The sequence below is a fragment of the Schistocerca nitens genome, chromosome 5, assembly GCF_023898315.1.
Source record: "Schistocerca nitens isolate TAMUIC-IGC-003100 chromosome 5, iqSchNite1.1, whole genome shotgun sequence".
Lineage (NCBI taxonomy): Eukaryota > Metazoa > Arthropoda > Insecta > Orthoptera > Acrididae > Schistocerca > Schistocerca nitens.
In genome coordinates this window covers 482,363,511-482,381,383 of record NC_064618.1, presented here as the reverse complement: position 1 = coordinate 482,381,383, position 17,873 = coordinate 482,363,511, and the positions used below count along the sequence as shown (strand labels likewise).

Sequence of the window (17,873 nt, the reverse complement as noted above, 5' to 3'; positions counted from 1 at the left end):
GTCCACCTGCTGATGACCTTAATGTGGGTGACACCCAATGTGCTATTCGACAGGAGTGGGCTACGTAGCGGCACCGAGGTTCTCCGTTTTCTTTCTTGTTGTCATCACCAACAAAAACTCATTCACTCAGTCCCCTTGTTACACAACAATTAACACTTCGCGAAAGTTGTGGTGACTGATTGACTGGAACAGTGAAAAACTGTAGCCATGTAGTGGAGCTCATAATATAGGTAATGAACTTTCAGCTTTAGTGACGTCTGCAGAGAATAACCACATCGGACAACGTTGCTGTCGAGGTAGCATAATTTCCATTCAGTCCATGTCCTGATGCAAGGCTGCTGCACGAGCGCCCACACGTCCAATAGGGAATTTGCACGTGTCCTATCACAAAGACACGAACTACACTCTTATGTGTAACACGAGGCACATATTCAGGGGCACCAGCTAGCGTGCTCGGAGAGTTGAAAGAAGCCTTCCTGTTGGCTCACAGAGTGCAGCTCGGGTCTTGTAGTCGACGAAGAATGGACGCCCACACGGAAACACACGATGGCGGGGAGCTTGAACGGCGGTTCCCTGTGCCTATACGCGAGCGATGGGCATGGGAATGTCCAACGCACACAATTCGTTAACTACGATTTTCCCGTTACATTTCCACGGTGCATCCTAGGCAGAAGGATACATTTCGGCGCGCTTGTAGTCACTCACGAGCCAGCCTGTATTTGATCCACCTGTGGAGTATAGAAGCCAGACACACAGTGGCCATCACAGTGTATTCCCCACTCACGCCTTCGTACACTGGTGACAATTTGTCAGAAGGGTACATTCCGGTGTTCTCGCAGTCCCACGGGGGAGAGCCAGTGTTGGCTGCAACCTTGCGATATAGGAGCTTGCATCGTGTATTCCGTAGCGACAACCGCACTCGCGCCCGTAGACATGGCGAACGACTGACAGCGCAGCGGCGGCAGCGGGACTAGCAGCGGCAGCGGCGGCTGCCCGGGGTGGCGTCCGGTCGCCGGCGGGACCGGGCCTGGCTTCCCGTGCCGGCTCCTGCTGCCGCTGCGACACTTCCGCGGCGCGACGGAAGCGTCATTGTCGCGGCGTTTCCTCTCATTAGGCGCCGCCAGCAGCAGCCGCTCCGTCCGGCCGGACGGCCAGCATCCGACCGGCATTGCCGATTGCTATTGAGCCCCGCAGGAAATCCTGCAGTCAATACGGGGGATGTGTGTCAGCGTGGTGCGCGCCGCCAGCACGCAGTTGTGGCCCGACACTCTGCACAGACGGACGCGACGCGACGCGGGAGATCCCGCGCCGCAGGTCACGCACGAGGCGAGCGGAGAGGGACGCCGGTCGCGGCGGGGTGAGTGTCGCGCTTCTGCCGTGCCGCCAGCCGCACGCAGCCACAGTGCGCTCACACCAATTTCCCCGAAATCGTGTGTCCTAGCTTTGCGTCTGTGTCGCTGCGTCCCACTAAGTATCAGGTGTTGCATCTCTTGCAATTATAATCCACTAAAAGATTGTGATAGGTCCTGATTTGCACGCTCTGAAAAACGTCTTTTTTATTGATACGAATTATGTGCAATCCCCAATTTCCGCAACAGTTATTACGTAACCGTATCTTGCGTCATTCGAGAACACTCTGACCGAATGATGTGGTTTCACACACACACACACACACACACACACACACACACACAAAATCACAATTTAGTTCTTTATAACTCAGATAATGGCTTATTTCGTTTGTCTGCTGTTATATGGAATTTTTCCACAGTTAATTTTTTGCTATCTGGTGCCTTAAATGTTCAAAAATGTTGACCATCAGATTGTTTGAAAATGTTTCGGAAGCATTTTGGTCCGACTCGCGTCGCTTTGACTTCGTGTGGAACGACACGAAGATATTTGACACTTGCAAGCGTTCGTTTACGTATTTTTCAGATACTGTGTGTGAAACAACAATGTACGGAGAAAAGATGAAATATCTGAATGTAGAGTTCTATTCCAAAAAATAAATGGAGACAAAATTTGTTGCAAGCATTAATACTAGATAGCGCGAATTGTAATGAATCTTTCCGTTACACACAGTGGCTCGAGGAGAATAGATGCGGAACCCGGGAACGTGTCAATATACGCGGGTTGTCTCAGCGTATTGACTCACACAGATGCGAGAAGTGACTGTTTAGCTGCTTATGGAAAGCAGGCGGGTAAGTAGCAATTTCCAAAGCAAATGTTTTGAGTTATCTTCATCTTGTGTGGTGTGTAGGAAGAGCCTGATGGTAAACCCTCTCGCAGGCTAGTACGTTAACGGACGAATTCATTTCTTTTAGAGCTGTGTGTTAAGCGCTACAGAACATCAAGTCTCATAACTCATGTACCACACTTTCTTCTTCCGATAGTATTCGGTGATATATCAGCTCCTGTTCTCGTTCCCTCTCAGTGACCTCACCAACGTCAACGATCCCGTACAGTGTTTGCTCTCTTAGGATGAATGGTTGAACCGTGCCTCGAGAAGAACTGCATCTATGTACACACAAGCAGCAGAGAGGACTGTGCGGTGCTTGAGAGGAAAAATGGCAAACAGAAGCTAGAGTAATATGACACAACGTCTCGCTGGCGAGGAATTCGGAAATATAAAAGATGTCAGATCATGTGAGATGTGACACTATCTCCTGGCAGTTATTGCATTAAGCTTAGCACCTGTGTCTCCAATACGTTGCGAATTATGCCTAATGTAGGTGGTTACTTTTTTGACACAGTGTCAAAATTTGATGTTAGTCTTCTTCTCCACCGCAAAAAATTTTTTGAAGTATTTATTTAGGGTGTTCCTAGCTGCAGTCACGAGATATAAGTTCCCCGAAGCCTTCTGCCGCATTGTAGCTCGACTGTCAGGCTTATCGTGCGACAGGAACTGCCAAACGACTTCGTCAACGCAGTTGGCACGTCGTGTGCGTGATCAACAGGTAGCAGGCCCCGGGAGCAGCAACAGGTGGAGGCGCGGTGCACGTACTCACCAGAGCCGTCGGCGGCCATCTGGACGCCGGAAGGCCTCGCACTGGCCGCCGCGCCGCGGACCCCAGCCGCCTGGCGGCACTCGCGCGCAACACCCGCCACCCGCCACCTGCTCCCGGCTTACCGCACGTCTGCCGCCGCACTACTGCACCTCCGCCTCACTTCTCTCATTCGACTGATCGGCGCCTTCTTTCGGCACGGAGATCGCGTCCTGATACACTTCCGTTTCCGTTGTAGCGTGGAGCCGTAATGGGATTATGGCTCAATATCGAACCTCGGAGGAAGTAACCGTACGTCTGACTTTCAAGCGCGAAGCGTGAGAAACAAACACAAATTACGTGGCAATTAGTCAACAGCATTCAGTTATTTCTTCCCATTTTATCGCTGTATTGGGTTTATTTCAGTTCAGAGTAAGGTCTGCCTGTCTTTCTTCGCCTGTGCGACATATCTACTATCCTCTGTCAATGGTTGTCAGTTGACAGTCTTGATGTCATATTCAGTCAATTACTTTCCGTTTAAATATATTTTTGGCCCTGAACAGCAACCAGGTCTTTCCGTCAAACGTGTCAAGTTTTGTCAGCCTGCTGCAATCATGCGAAATGTATGGCCGAAGGAAACCAAACTTCTTTTCTTGATGGTATCTGTTACCTTTACTACTTTGTTATGTAGTTCGTCGTTCTTCTGTATTCCATACATTGTTTTAAAGCACTGTCCAGTTTTGCACTTCAAGCTTTGTGTTTCTGATGCACACAGAACATCTAGTCTTACAACGGCCTGGTATCGTCACATCTCTGTTCCACTGATAGTGATTTCTTATTGTAGTATAGGCAAAAATGTATGTTAATTATTCTCTCATTCATGCCTAGCTCCTCGGTTTTCTTTATGCCCAGCTACTTTCCTATGCAGTGAAGGCTTCAATTCGTGGAGTGTCACCCCGCGTTGTTATTTGCTCAAACTGTCCCTGATGTTGGTCATATACACGAGGTCTGTTCAAAAAATTCCGGAACTTTTACTACAAAAAGTTTTTACGCTTACCTTTCGCTTATTGTGCATGGTCTCCTTCGAAATACTTTCCTCCGCAATTGACACACCGCCACCAAGGCCGTTTCTTGTTCCGGAAGCGGTCTTGCTAAGCCTCTTGCTGGATCGTGCGAAGCACCGTCTGCGAATTTTCTTCCAATTGGTCTATTGTTGCAAATCTTCGCCCTTTCAACGGGGTTTTCAACTTTGGAAATAAAAAAGAAGACCACGGGGGGCCACGTTCGGCGGTTACGCAGGATGAGGCAGAATAGTGATTTCGTTTCTTGTGCAATAGTCGCGCACCAACAGGGACGAATGTGTGTGTGCGTTATCTTGACGCAAAAGCCATGAATTGCCTCCCCACACTTCGTGTCGTTTCCTTCTCATACATTCTCGCAGGTGTCGCAACACGTCCCGATACTACCATCGATTAACAGTTGGCCGGCCGGGGTGGCCGTGCGGTTCTAGGCGCTTCAGTCCGGAACCGCGAGACTGTTACGGTCGCAGGTTCGAATCCTGCCTCGGGCATGGATGTGTGTGATGTCCTTAGGTTAGTTAGGTTTAAGTAGTTCTACGTTCTAGGGGACTGGTGACCACAGATGTTAAGTCCCATAGTGCTCAGAGCCATTTGAATCATTTGATTAACAGTTTGTCCCTGTGACACGAATTCACGATGGATTAATTAATCCTTCAAAGTCAAAGAACACTAGCAGCGTGGCTTTGACATTTGGCCTGCTCTGACGAGCTTTTTTTGGTCTTGCAGAACCTTTCCCGACCCATTGTGAAGATTGAACCTTGGTCTCAACATCATAACCGTAGACCTACATAATACGCGAAGCCCTCGGCTTATCACAGGTTATGATTCTCTTAAGGAACATCTCGTTCTCATTTGGGCGATCCAAAGGCTCTTCACAGATTGCTAGGTGAAGGTCTTTCTGATCTTGACTCACGAGCCGTGGGATGAACTTGGCGGCAGTACGATGGATTCCAAGGTGCTGTGAGGATTTCATGACATGATCCAGTTAAAATGTTACATTCTTTTGAAACCTCTTTGACGGTCAGTCTTTGACTCGCACGCGCAGTTTCGTTGACATTCCTAACAGGAGCGTCCTCGGCAGCCATCGAAGGGAGTTCTAAACAAGGGTCATCTTTAACTTCCGACCGGCCATTTTAAACGGTGTGAACCATTCGTAACACCGAGTATGGCCTAAGCACTCATCACCGTAGACTTCCTGCATCATTTGGCGGCTCTCTGTAAACGTTTTCCTGAGTTTTACGCAAAATTTAATGCAGACGCGTTTCTCCTCTGACTATGTTGTTGTTGTGGTCTTCAGTCCTGAGACTGGTTTGATGCAGCTCTCCATGCCACTCTATCCTGTGCAAGCTTCTTCATCTCCCAGTACCTACTGCAACCTACATCCTTGTGAATCTGCTTAGTGTATGCATCTCTTGGTCTCCCCCTACGATTTTTACCCTCCACGCTGCCCTCCAATACTAAATTGGTGATCCCTTGATACCTCAGAACATGTCCTACCAACCGATCCCTTCTTCTGGTCAAGTTGTGCCACAAACTCCTCCCCAATTCTATTCAATACCTCCTCATTAGTTATGTGATCTACCCATCTAATCTTCAGCATTCTTCTGTAGCACCACATTTCGAAAGCTTCTATTCTCTTCTTGTCCAAACTATTTATCGTCCATGTTTCACTTCCCTACATGGCTACACTCCATACAAATACTTTCAGAAAAGACTTCCTGACACTTAAATCTATACAGGATGTTAACAAATTTCTCTTCTTCAGGAACGCTTTCCTTGCCATTGCCAGTCTACATTTTATATCCTCTCTACTTCGACCATCATCAGTTATTTTGCTCCCCAAATAGCAAAACTCCTTTACTACTTTAAGTGTCTCATTTCCTAATCTAATACCCTCAACATCACCCGATTTAATTTGACTAAATTCCATTATCCTCGTTTTGCTTTTGTTGATGTTCATCTTATATCCTCCCTTCAAGACACCATCCATTCCGTTCAACTGCTCTTCCAAGTCCTTTGCTGTCTCTGACAGAATTACAATGTCATCGGCGAACCTCAAAATTTTTATTTCTTCTCCATGGATTTTAATACCTACTCCGAATTTTTCTTTTGTTACCTTTACTGCTTGCTCAATATACAGATTGAATACCATCGGGGACAGGCTACAACCCTGTCTTACTCCCTTCCCAACCGCTGCTTCCCTTTCATGTCCCTCGACTCTTATAACTGCCATCTGGTTTCTGTACAAATTGTAAATAGCCTTTCGCTCCCTGTATTTTACCCCTGCCACCTTTAGAATTTGAAAGAGAGTATTCCAGTCAACATTGTCAAAAGCTTTCTCTAAGTCTACAAATGCTAGAAACGTAGGTTTGCCTTTTCTTAATCTTTCTTCTAAGATAAGTCGTAAGGTTAGTATTGCCTCACGTGTTCCAACATTTCTACGGAATCCAAACTGATCTTCCCCGAGGTCCGCTTCTACCAGTTTTTCCATTCGTCTGTAAAGAATTCGCGTTAGTATTTTGAAGCTGTGACTTATTAAACTGATAGTTCGGTAATTTTCACATCTGTCAACACCTGCTTTCTTTGGGATTGGAATTATTATATTCTTGTTGAAGTCTGTGGGTATTTCGCCTGTCTCATACATCTTGCTCACCAGATGGTAGAGTTTTGTCATGACTGGCTCTCCCAAGGCCATCAGTAGTTCTAATGGAATGTTGTCTACTCCCGGGGCCTTGTTTCGACTCAGGTCTTTCAGTGCTCTGTCAAACTCTTCACGCAGTATCTTATCTCCCATTTCATCTTCATCTACATCCTCTTCCATTTCCATAATATTGTCCTCAAGTACATCGCCCTTGTATAAACCCTCTATATACTCCTTCCACCTTTCTGCCTTCCCTTCTTTGCTTAGAACTGGGTTGCCATCTGAGCTCTTTATATTCATACAAGTGGTTCTCTTCTCTCCAAAGGTCTCTTTAATTTTTCTGTAGGCAGTATCTATCTTACCCCTAGTGAGACAAGCCTCTACGTCCTTACATTTGTCCTCTAGCCATCCCTGCTTAGCCATTTTGCACTTCCTGTCGATCTCATTTTTGAGACGTTTGTATTCCTTTTTGCCTGCTTCATTTACTGCATTTTTCTATTTTCTCCTTTCATCAATTAAATTCAATATTTCTTCTGTTACCCAAGGATTTCTATTAGCCCTCGTCTTTTTACCTACTTGATCCTCTGCCTACTTCATTCCTCAGAGCTACCCATTCTTCTTCTACTGTATTTCTTTCCCCCATTCCTGTCAATTGTTCCCTTATGCTCTCCCTGAAACTCTCTACAACCTCTGGTTCTTTCAGTTTATCCAGGTCCCATCTCCTTAAATTCCCACCTTTTTGCAGTTTCTTCAGTTTCAATCTACAGGTCATAACCAATAGATTGTGGTCAGAGTCCACATCTGCCCCTGGAAATGTCTTACAATTTAAAACGTGGTTCCTAAATTTCTGTCTTACCATTATATAATCTATCTGATACCTTTTAGTATCTCCAGGGTTCTTCCATGTATACAACCTTCTTTTATGATTCTTGAACCAAGTGTTAGCTATGATTAAGTTGTGCTCTGTGCAAAATTCTACAAGGCGGCTTCCTCTTTCATTTCTTAGCCCCAATCCATATTCACCTGCTACGTTTCCTTCTCTCCCTTTTCCTACACTCGAATTCCAGTCACCCATGACTATTAAATGTTTCGTCTCCCTTCACTATCTGAATAATTTCTTTTATTTCATCATACATTTCTTCAATTTCTTCGTCATCTGCAGAGCTAGTTGGCATATAAACTTGTACTACTGTAGTAGGTGTGGGCTTCTTATTTATTTTGGCCACAATAATGCGTTCACTAAACTGTTTGTAGTAGCTTACCCGCGTTCCTATTTTCCTATTCATTATTAAACCTACTCCTGCATTACCCCTATTTGACTTTGTGCTTATAACCCTGTAGTCACCTGACCAGAAGTCTTGTTCCTCCTGCCACCGAACTTCACTAATTCCCACTATATCTAACTTTAACCTATCCATTTCCCTTTTCAAATTTTCTAACCTACCTGCCCGATTAAGGGACCTGACATTCCACGCTCCGATCCGTAGAACGCCAGTTTTCTTTCTCCTGATAACGACATCCTCTTGAGTAGTCCCCGCCCGGAGATCCGAATGGGGGACTATTTTACCTCCGGAATATTTTACCCAGGAGGACGTCATCATCATTTAATCATACAGTAAAGCTGCATGCCCTCGGGACTATGTCATCTCGAAATTCTCAAACTTTGCGACACAACGTTCTACTAAATACAGCACTGAACAATAACTAACAGACATACAACAATGTAACTTCTGGCAGTTACACGTTAAACACAGACGTGTACAGAGATGTCAACCGTATTCCGATACAATGTACCATTGTCTCGCAATTACGAATGTACCGGAATTTTTTGAACAGATCTCGTACTTTTCTTTTCCCGGTTTTCTTTGCAGCTTTGAGTTTTATTTATCTTTATCTAGGAGTGTTAAGACACTAATGTCGAACATAAAGGACAAGCACTCTCCATCGTGACAACCATTCGACCCTGGATAACAGATTCTTAACTTGCTTACCTTTGACGGCTTTTCGCCATTGTCTAATGCCCTTTTTTTTTTTAATCAAATAGTTCCAACGATGCGTCTTAACTTAACCAACATTTTTTCAGCAATACGTAAAGTTTGCATACTCTTCGTTCAGTTACATCGAAAACTATCGCAACTGATAGTGAAATAATGTGTGTAACTTCAGAAATTTTACTATTCGTACCACCAATTTCTTCACATGCTTCATGCCTTTAATTTTAGCAGAGAATGCTTCTTGATGTAGAGAACGATGAATCGCGTCTGTCGATTGTTGTTTTTTTTTTTTTTTTTTGCTCTTCCATTTTCAACTAAATCTTAAAATTCCTTTTTGCATGGTATTGCCATGTCGTTTGATAGCAAATTTAGAGATTATGTGACTGCATAATATATATCTAGAGTTCCCATCAGTCTCCTCTGTCATTCCCATTTATTTATAAAAATCGCTACACTGCCTCTTTTTGCGCAAACCTGTGAACGTCCATCATATGAAGAACAAACAGCGAAGGGTAAACAGAGTGGACACCATGATTCTGCCCTACTGAAGAGAGTTGTGCTGATCCAAAACTGCCACAGCGCAATTCTAAATGACATGTCGCACTGCACGAGGTACTTCTGGGAAGGACCTAGCAAAGCCGAGGGAGGGCAAGTCTCGGCCCTCGCGTCCGGCTCGCATGCGGTTTGGCACGCCGTGGCCGACCCTGATATAATCATATCCTACCCCGGCACGAAAAGTGACCCATGTTGAAAAACGGCAGTTTTATCTTTACCTAACTTAAAAATACGAAAATACTTGTAAAGTGCCCCGACATACATGAAACAAGTATTGGAATTTATTGCCAACGACACTTACTTGAAATTTAAAGGAAGCTTACACTGTTTCAATATAGCTAAGTTTCATAGACGTCATTAACCCCATTTTTCTTAAGTTATGCATTTTAAGTTATGCATTTTTGGGTTGGGTCACTGTTCGTTTTAGAGTTGACGTTAATGGCGTTTCAGGTACAACCCAACAACTTTACTTATCTGTGTACCCGTTTGACTCATTGTATGCTAGATGGTGTTGTTTGCCAAGGGAACTTGTTTATATTCGTCTGCCTTCAAGGTGTCCAAGAATGTTCAAATGTGTGTGAATTTCTAAGGGACCAAACTGCTGAGATCATCGGTTCCTAGACTTACACACACTTACTTGAGTGTGTAAGTCTAGGGACCGATGACATTCTAAGAACAACATACACACACACACACACCCATGCCCGAGGGAGGACTCGAACCTCCGGCGGGAGCGACCGTTCAAGGTGTCTAATGTGTACTTGTACTACAGACAGTGCGTTAACTGAAAGCGCACCGTTCAAACATGGCAGGATATTCATTTCGTGAGCTGGCAGACACGGTTTTTATGTACAGCGGTGCGAATGGTAATGGACACGAGGCAGCAGGGCTGTATCAGTCGGTGTTTTCATACCGAAGACAGCCGAGTCATCCAATCTTCGGTGCTGTTTATCGTCACGTTGCTGAGATAGAATCCGTAGCACCGCAGACTATTGATCGAGACGACCACGTGTTGCTCGTACGCCTGACCTTGAAGAGCACTCTGTACTGGCTGTTGAAGGACAGCCAGGTATTAGCGCTAGACAATTCCCCTGACGTGTCTACTGGCTGTTGAAGGAGAGCCAGGTATTAGCGCTAGACAATGCCCCTGACGTGTCGTCCACCTCCAAGTTCAGCATGGGGGATACTTCACGAGCAACTCGTGTATCCGTACCCTCATCAATGTGTGCAGAGCTTTATGTCTGCCGATCACCCACCACGGGAGAATTATTGCCGATTATTTGTTTCACAAACTGCCAATCCATTGTTAGTCACTTCAGCGTTTCAAGAGACATGACAATAAATCTGCACAACCTACACCTATTGGCCGATCGTAATCCTCGTGCTACAGCGTACACTGGACAGCAGCATCAGTTTTACGATTAATGTGTGGGCTGGAATTGTAGATACTCAGAACACCCTCCAAGGCCTACCACAAGATGTGCCTTTGCAAATAGGAAGAAAAATGTGATTTTTTTCACACAACAGCTGCGAGGTGGTTGCATACCGTAGAGATCAGATTGTACTGTAGGACAGGCGGACGTTACAGTGCATTTGAAGATGAGAATACAATTTTGCCGAAACATACAACAAAGTCAGAACTGAAACGGATATTTTCAATCTCATCAAGAAACATATGGTTTATGTATGATGGAGCTCCACCATATTTCAGTCTCAGTGTGCGAGATGCACTGGGTGGTATCCACAATCACAGATGGATACGTAGACCATGACCAGTTCCTTGACTGCACGTTCCTAAGATCTCAATCATTTGAATTTTATCTCCGGAGGTACCTCAAACCATTTATCTATGCAGCAGACCATCCGGATCCCGAAACTCTTCATCGACGTCGCATGGAAGACCGCGAAACCATTTGAACCGTCAGGGACTATTTGAAATAGTGAGACAGTCCGGGATTCGACGAATGCATGCGTGTTTTGAAGCCAGAGCAGGGAATTTTGAACATTTATTATGAGAGTTTGTGTGTTGATGTGCTCCAGTCACTTAACCAGTAAACTTTCATTAATGACTCGAAGACGAAGAATTTTCGGACATACGTTTATAGAAACTTTTTTCTTGTTTTATGTAAACAACCTGTCCCTAAAATTTGTAAAAGTATTTTTGAAAGACCAGTAATAAGAAATATACGGAATACTCAGTTTAAAAAAATTAGTACGTCATTAAGTCTACAAGAAAGAAAAACCACTTAACTTTATTAAGCCGAAAAGATTCCAGTAATGTAAAAGTTAAGGATCGCCGAACAACATTTTAGAGTGAAAGAAACTAATGTATGCATTTTTCTTACAAAACATTTTCACAAGAAATCGGCAAAACTTCTTACAGTTACTGAACGACAACTTCATTCTTACAGGAGGAACCTTGAAACAAACAAGAACTAATCTTCGTCATTGTAGCTTGGAGTGGAATGAGTAAGTTTTCTTTATTAGCATTCTTCCAGTGCTTCGGCATCGGAAAATTTCCAGTTACGCATACTTTAAGTACCAGCAGCATATTTATTTTCGGTACTGGAGTGGCACCTAAGAGAACACGAACTTGGGCCATCTACACTAACCCTGCTGACGAATTTCCACCCGTGCTGTCCTCCCCTCTATTTTTTAAGTCTTCTTCCGAGTAAATAGAAGACGACAGACACCTTTTTTTGCGTGTGTGTTTCTATCTGCCGCAGTTACTTCGCATATTTATGTTCAACTTCTGTTAGGAATACTTCAGTACTTCAGACTGCAAGATTATTTTCCCAAAATACTGTCGGTGTAGTTGCTGTCCCTGAGGTTTTTACATTTTGTGTGAACTGTGAAATTGTGCTTGAGGCTGCTGCACGCAATAAACTATTACGGGGTGTTCAAAACGTCTCTCCGGAGTGCCGTATGATTGTTAGCCGCGTGTGCCGTATGATTGTTCGCCTGCCTGGGTTACTTCCCTTCAAGCGGACTCTCCCAACATTCCACTGTTTCGTTTATCTCAGTAAAAATTAATATTCAATAAATTAATAACTTTTATTTCACTGAGCTTTATTTCGGTATATTCACTGCGGTATACGGCACGCGCGGCTAACAATTATACGGCACTGCTGAGACTTTTTGAACACCCCGTATTTCATAATTTCAGTGCCATTTGAGCGTTGTTCTGTGGTGTAATAATGAAACAGAAGATACACCTCGCAAACAGATAATTTTAATTTTGGTAGATTATGCGCTTACTCAATGAAATCGAAAATTCTGTCTCTGGGCGCCAAATTAACTATCTGAATTCTACCAAAATAATTATCTGAATTCTCACGGCACATTAAAAGAAATTGTAAATGGTCGTAGAAAAGTGCGATGATAACAATCATTGATACTTACACCGGGAATTCGCTTAATGACCTAGAGCTGTCTGATTCTGCTCACTATTGTGTTATCATTGTTTTAAAATATTTCTAGAGTAACGACATACGTTTAAAATCGTTAATTCTATCCAAATCTTTATTCTTAAAAATACGCCAATGGGTACTTTACGTTGTTTACTTGCAATCTGCGTGCACTCAATGTGAGTTAACTCGGACTTACCACTGTTTACTTGCTCTCGGACTTACCACTGTTTACTTGCTGGATGAGTTAACGAAACTTCACAAATTTAAGTAAAACATAAATCGGATAAAAGGCCCGAACTGTTTCAATTTATGACACTAATTTTAACATTAACAACTTTTAAAACAATGACGTGTAACAACCTCAGAAAATTACTCTATAATTTAGTATAATATAAACATTAACTTGCTGCATTGCTGCAGCACATAAAGAATGTTAAGGATGGCCCTGCCATCACACTATCTTGTAAATTCATATAAACAGTGAGTGGTAAAGGACACTACATTGTGTACTTATTTAAAGAATTATTCGCATTTACCTTAGCATCGAGTTTGAAGCGCATTTGCATTCAGAACCATACTCAGGATCTTTATCTGAGTCGTCGTCATCGCCATCTTCCTCAAAATTGTACAAATCGTCCCTGAAAAGCATTTTCCTGCACGAAGAACACTGTGTAATTTCACGTACTGGAAGCCATGTTTTTGGCACCAGTGTTTACATGCTCTCATCCTGACGATTTTACCAATAGTGAGAATCTGAAATTGAAGATGCTGTTGACATTTCTCGGTTTACCGTGGAGCCATCAGCTGATATGAATAAAGCACACCATGTGCCAAGTTTTGCCTACAATAACTCTGTTTCTCAGCGAGTGCCCCTTACCATTACTTACAACCGAAAGATATAGATATACCTTAGTATTCAATTTTACCCTGATCAGTAATCCACGACGTTGGTGATTTAGCCTTTACCATTATACAAACTGTAACATTCTAGACATAAAACCACATAAAAATTATCCACTTTATTTTGGTGCTCGCAGATACCTCGCCATACAGACTTGCAGATCGCATTTCTTTTGCTTAAAGCGAGCTTACCTGTTGCTTTGCTGCATCAAGCCTCTCTGTGTTCTGTCGTACGTACCTGGTTTTCATGTTATTATGTTTATTAACATGCTCCATTACAAAGAGTAATACTACATGTGTTGGTTTACTGAAGTACGGACTTCCATTATTCACTACACCACACTGGAAGAGAGGAATGTGGGTTAAAATTTTGTATCCCGCTGATGGTGTGATCACACAGAGAGAGCACTCTTTCAGTCAGAGTAGGACGGGGAAGCGAACTCAGCCGAAGCCGAAGCTTTTTCAGAAGAATTACGAGTACCCTGAATCAAACAGCTTCTTTTGCACAGAAATCAGAAAAGAAAACAGTATTTTAAAGCAAGTGAACGAAAGGACCATGAACTTTCACCGACTGAAATCCGCTGGTTAACTTTGTGGCACACATTTTTTGTGATGGGAACCTGTATCTTGCACCGAGATGTTTTAAACACTTCCCAATACTTCTCGTAAGTTGTTGTCGACAAAAGCGTATCCTTCCTTACATTCAACAAATATGGGAACAACGAATGAGCCAAATGTATATATTGCATGACCGTGTCTAATTTCCACGTTCTAGACCATCATGTCCCAAGTAACTGGTAATGTTACGTTATAGCAGGGCACTGGAATTTCATAAATCTTTTTAAAGGCGAGTAGGTGAGCGTAATGGCCAAAGGTAAAAGAAGGGCTTCGGAGAATAAGAATAGAAATCGATCTGTAAGAGAGGATTCAGCCAGATTACCTTACGTGAGGTCCGTATGGTTTGTTACCAGTAAGCGGCTTCTTGGTCACTGTCATTGCAACTCGCAAATGAAATTACATCGTAAAGAGAAATGCTCAAAAGGGGACGTAATAAACGGCGTATAATTACGGCAATTATGTGCAGGTGATATACGAACTGGACACTAACATTATATGTTTTATTTATGTGTAAGGAGGAGGTGCTCTGTAGCTTTTAAATATTTTTCAGAAATCATGATTGGATGGAATAACTGTATGTTGCTGTATTAAAACTATTATTTTCGATCAAATAATAAACCATCTTCAGATATAAAAAAACGATATTAATTAGAGGACATGCGTCAAATCATTAGCATTTGTAACTACAGTAACTTTATATATTAACTGCGTCAAAAATTTAGAATTCTGGAAAATATCCGATTTATGTTTTACTTAATAGGCTGGAGGGCATGGCCAAAATAACAGTCCAGCAATGTTCTTCGAGCTGTTAACATATTGTCTAACGTATAAATCAAGTACTTTCCTGCCTGCCATAATTCTGATGCCCTTAATGTATGACGTTGGTCTACATGCAAAATCATTATTGGACGGACGTTCTGTCAGTTTTTATGCACGATAATGGGCTGTTGTTCGATCACAAAATTATTGATTTATATTTAATAATGAAATGCAATTTTTTTTAGCACATATCATTCCCTCCCCTGAGAAGGGAGGTCGGGCCTTACTAGAGGCTGAAGATTGTATTGTTTCACATCTTTATTCACTGAGGGGGGGAGGGGGATTTTTACTAATGTCTCCCAATTGGGACTGTAGACCACGTAATGTAAATTTCGAATATGAGTAGTACTGCCGTGAAGGTGCTGTCATCAGGGGGTGTACGAAAGCGACGAGAAACAGGAAATTATTTATTTGTAGCGGGGCGGGCTGGTGGGACGACTGTGTGCGCTTGCGTGTGACGAGTGGGCATGTATTTTGTGTAGACCGGCGTTGGTCGAGTGGCGTGTAAGCGCGTACGCGGCGAAGGCCGAGCAGCTCGCAGGCCGGCGCGGCGCTGTGCGGCGCGGCAGGCCCCGTCATTATGCAGGTTAAAGGTAGCGCCGTGGGAACGCGCAGGTGTCCGCCAGCCGACACACAATGCAGCCCTCCTAATTTACGGTGGCCATTCCCAGACCGTCTGACGCGTTCCCTCCACGCCGGCCACCGCTGCACCACATTTCTCTACAACGCTGCAATGGCCGACACTGACCTCACTACAGCTCACCACACTGTCGTCTTCTTATTAGAATATGCGATGCTGGTACTGGCCGCGGATCGTCGTTTGGATGAACTATCAACTGTCATGTTTGTTAAGCCAAACACTAATTTTATAAACTAGCTGAACCTTTCCGCGTCGAAGCATTCTTGACACCCCTACACGGAATAATCAAAATTCGGCGCTCAAAGAACTATAAGATGTCGACTGGCAGAACGCCGATGTTACGGGGAAAATGGCAGCAAGAGCCAAGCTAGAGATTCGATAATAAGTAAGTGTTTCAACAGGGCTAGTTTCTGAAGCAGTAACTGAAGAAATGAGAATTCCTGGTGCATTTTATTGATATTTCTCAATTATTTGTTGTTTGCATATTCGTGAAAGGCTTCCAAAAATGTATATTATCAAGCTCATCATCTATGCACTACTCCTAGCCTATGATATCCATTATCGTCTCCATTCTGAAATCAGTTATGTACTGTATACAAAAGTGACGCCACACGTATACTTTGAAAACAGATTGAGTTAAAAGTTATGAACAGTTGGTGCGAACTCATTTAATAACACAACAGTTATACTTACGTCTTCTTTCAGGATTAGGCTATTAGCCTATTCCGACCTCAGTTTTCCTGCCAACACTTTGTGGGTTGACGAACATACGTTTTATCCAGCCACGCTTCCACACATCAATGTCGGCACAGTCACAGTCTTACAAAATTAAAGTCTCTTCTCCCACATCACCCTTCAGTGTTCGCACAATTGTTCCACGCATATATTGAAATGGACGAACGCTTTTCTTCATTACGTCACCATCGTTAAAAGATAAATCACAACCACAATGAGTCTAGCTTGAAATTTTTTCTGCTGATTGATCGGCAATTAGTCCCTTGGCATGATTCAGTATTTTCCTTACCATTCCATAACTTTCGTTTTTCTCCTAGATATCTGAAAATTACAACATATTTATCATAAGTAATGATTTATAAAATTCTTCAGCGCCCTGTAGGATTAACTGATCTTCTGCAAAAAGCCAAGTATTTATGTACACGTCGTTATTAAATTTGATTCCAGGGTGCACATTTTCCTACCAGTTCCTACTTATATCGTCTATATATATGTACTGAAGAGAGTTGAGAGCTTGCTACCTTGCCGTACTCTTTGACTTTAAAATTTCTTCCGTTAACTTATGCTTCAGATCCAAAACAATTTTTGTCTTTTCGTATGTACAACAGATAACTCGAATCCCTTTTTTTTTCTTTTTAATTTCAATTCAGCAGCGAAGACACATTTGCTACATTGAGATTCTGATACTTGGTTAGCTTCTGCTTTGAAAACCGTGCAATTCTCTGAGATATTTGCGACATAAATTGGACTAATGCGAAGTTAAAAAGGGAAAAGCGAAGAAGGAACTATACCGTACGTCTCGATCGACGTTGTGAATTAATTAAGGACTACGCCGCAACTGCCTTCATTATAAATGGTCAGATTATAATACGTAATGTCTTAACGACAACGAAGACTTTGAACGCATTCTCGTCTAAAGGAAAAATGTATCAAAAGTTTTCGTTTATTATTTTCGTGTGACAGAACCCACATGAAGACTAAATTTCAAGCACTAGTGCGAATAGTCATGCGATCTTATTACACACACACTTTCCTGAAGTTTTCAATCGTCAGTATAGTAAGCCACAAGCTATTTACATTCAAGACCATAATATTTTGCTTTTAAACTTTGTCTCATGTAGAATTCCATCCGCATAGAGTTTTGATTTGACTTTACGTAACCAGGATTAAAATCTACAAAATGACATCAATTACCAACAGATTAACCATTCGTTTTAGTTGAGTTCCCGATTCCGGCCTTTTCCGCACATCCGTGATGCAATTTGGGAAAGACAATACGACACCTCGAACGGACAGTAACAATCCGGCATTTGGACAAATAAAAGACGGAAACTTCTGACATTAGGAACGACAGTGGGCACGTCGAGATATGGGCGTCCCTGTTAGTTTTGTAAATAAGCTGTCTGGAATGAGTCCCCTCCTTACCGTAGAAAAAGAGCTATGTTGCTGTAGTATACTATTTCATTGACACTGACGTACAGTACTTTAGTTAGTCGTC

General features: G+C 43.0%; 1 protein-coding gene and 1 long non-coding RNA gene across 6 annotated transcripts in view; one reads left to right on the top strand and one right to left on the bottom strand.

Annotated features, from left to right (window-relative positions):
* Positions 1-17,873, bottom strand: part of LOC126260016 (ETS-like protein pointed) — an 840,855-nt gene that overhangs the window by 74,286 nt on the left and 748,696 nt on the right. The gene's annotated exons all lie outside the window — the stretch shown is intronic.
* Positions 1,250-17,873, top strand: part of LOC126260019 (uncharacterized) — a 51,730-nt gene continuing 35,106 nt past the window's right edge. For both annotated transcript variants that reach the window (XR_007546592.1, XR_007546591.1), the window contains exon 1: positions 1,250-1,357. This is a non-coding gene — a long non-coding RNA (uncharacterized LOC126260019). The remainder of the gene's footprint in view (positions 1,358-17,873) is intronic.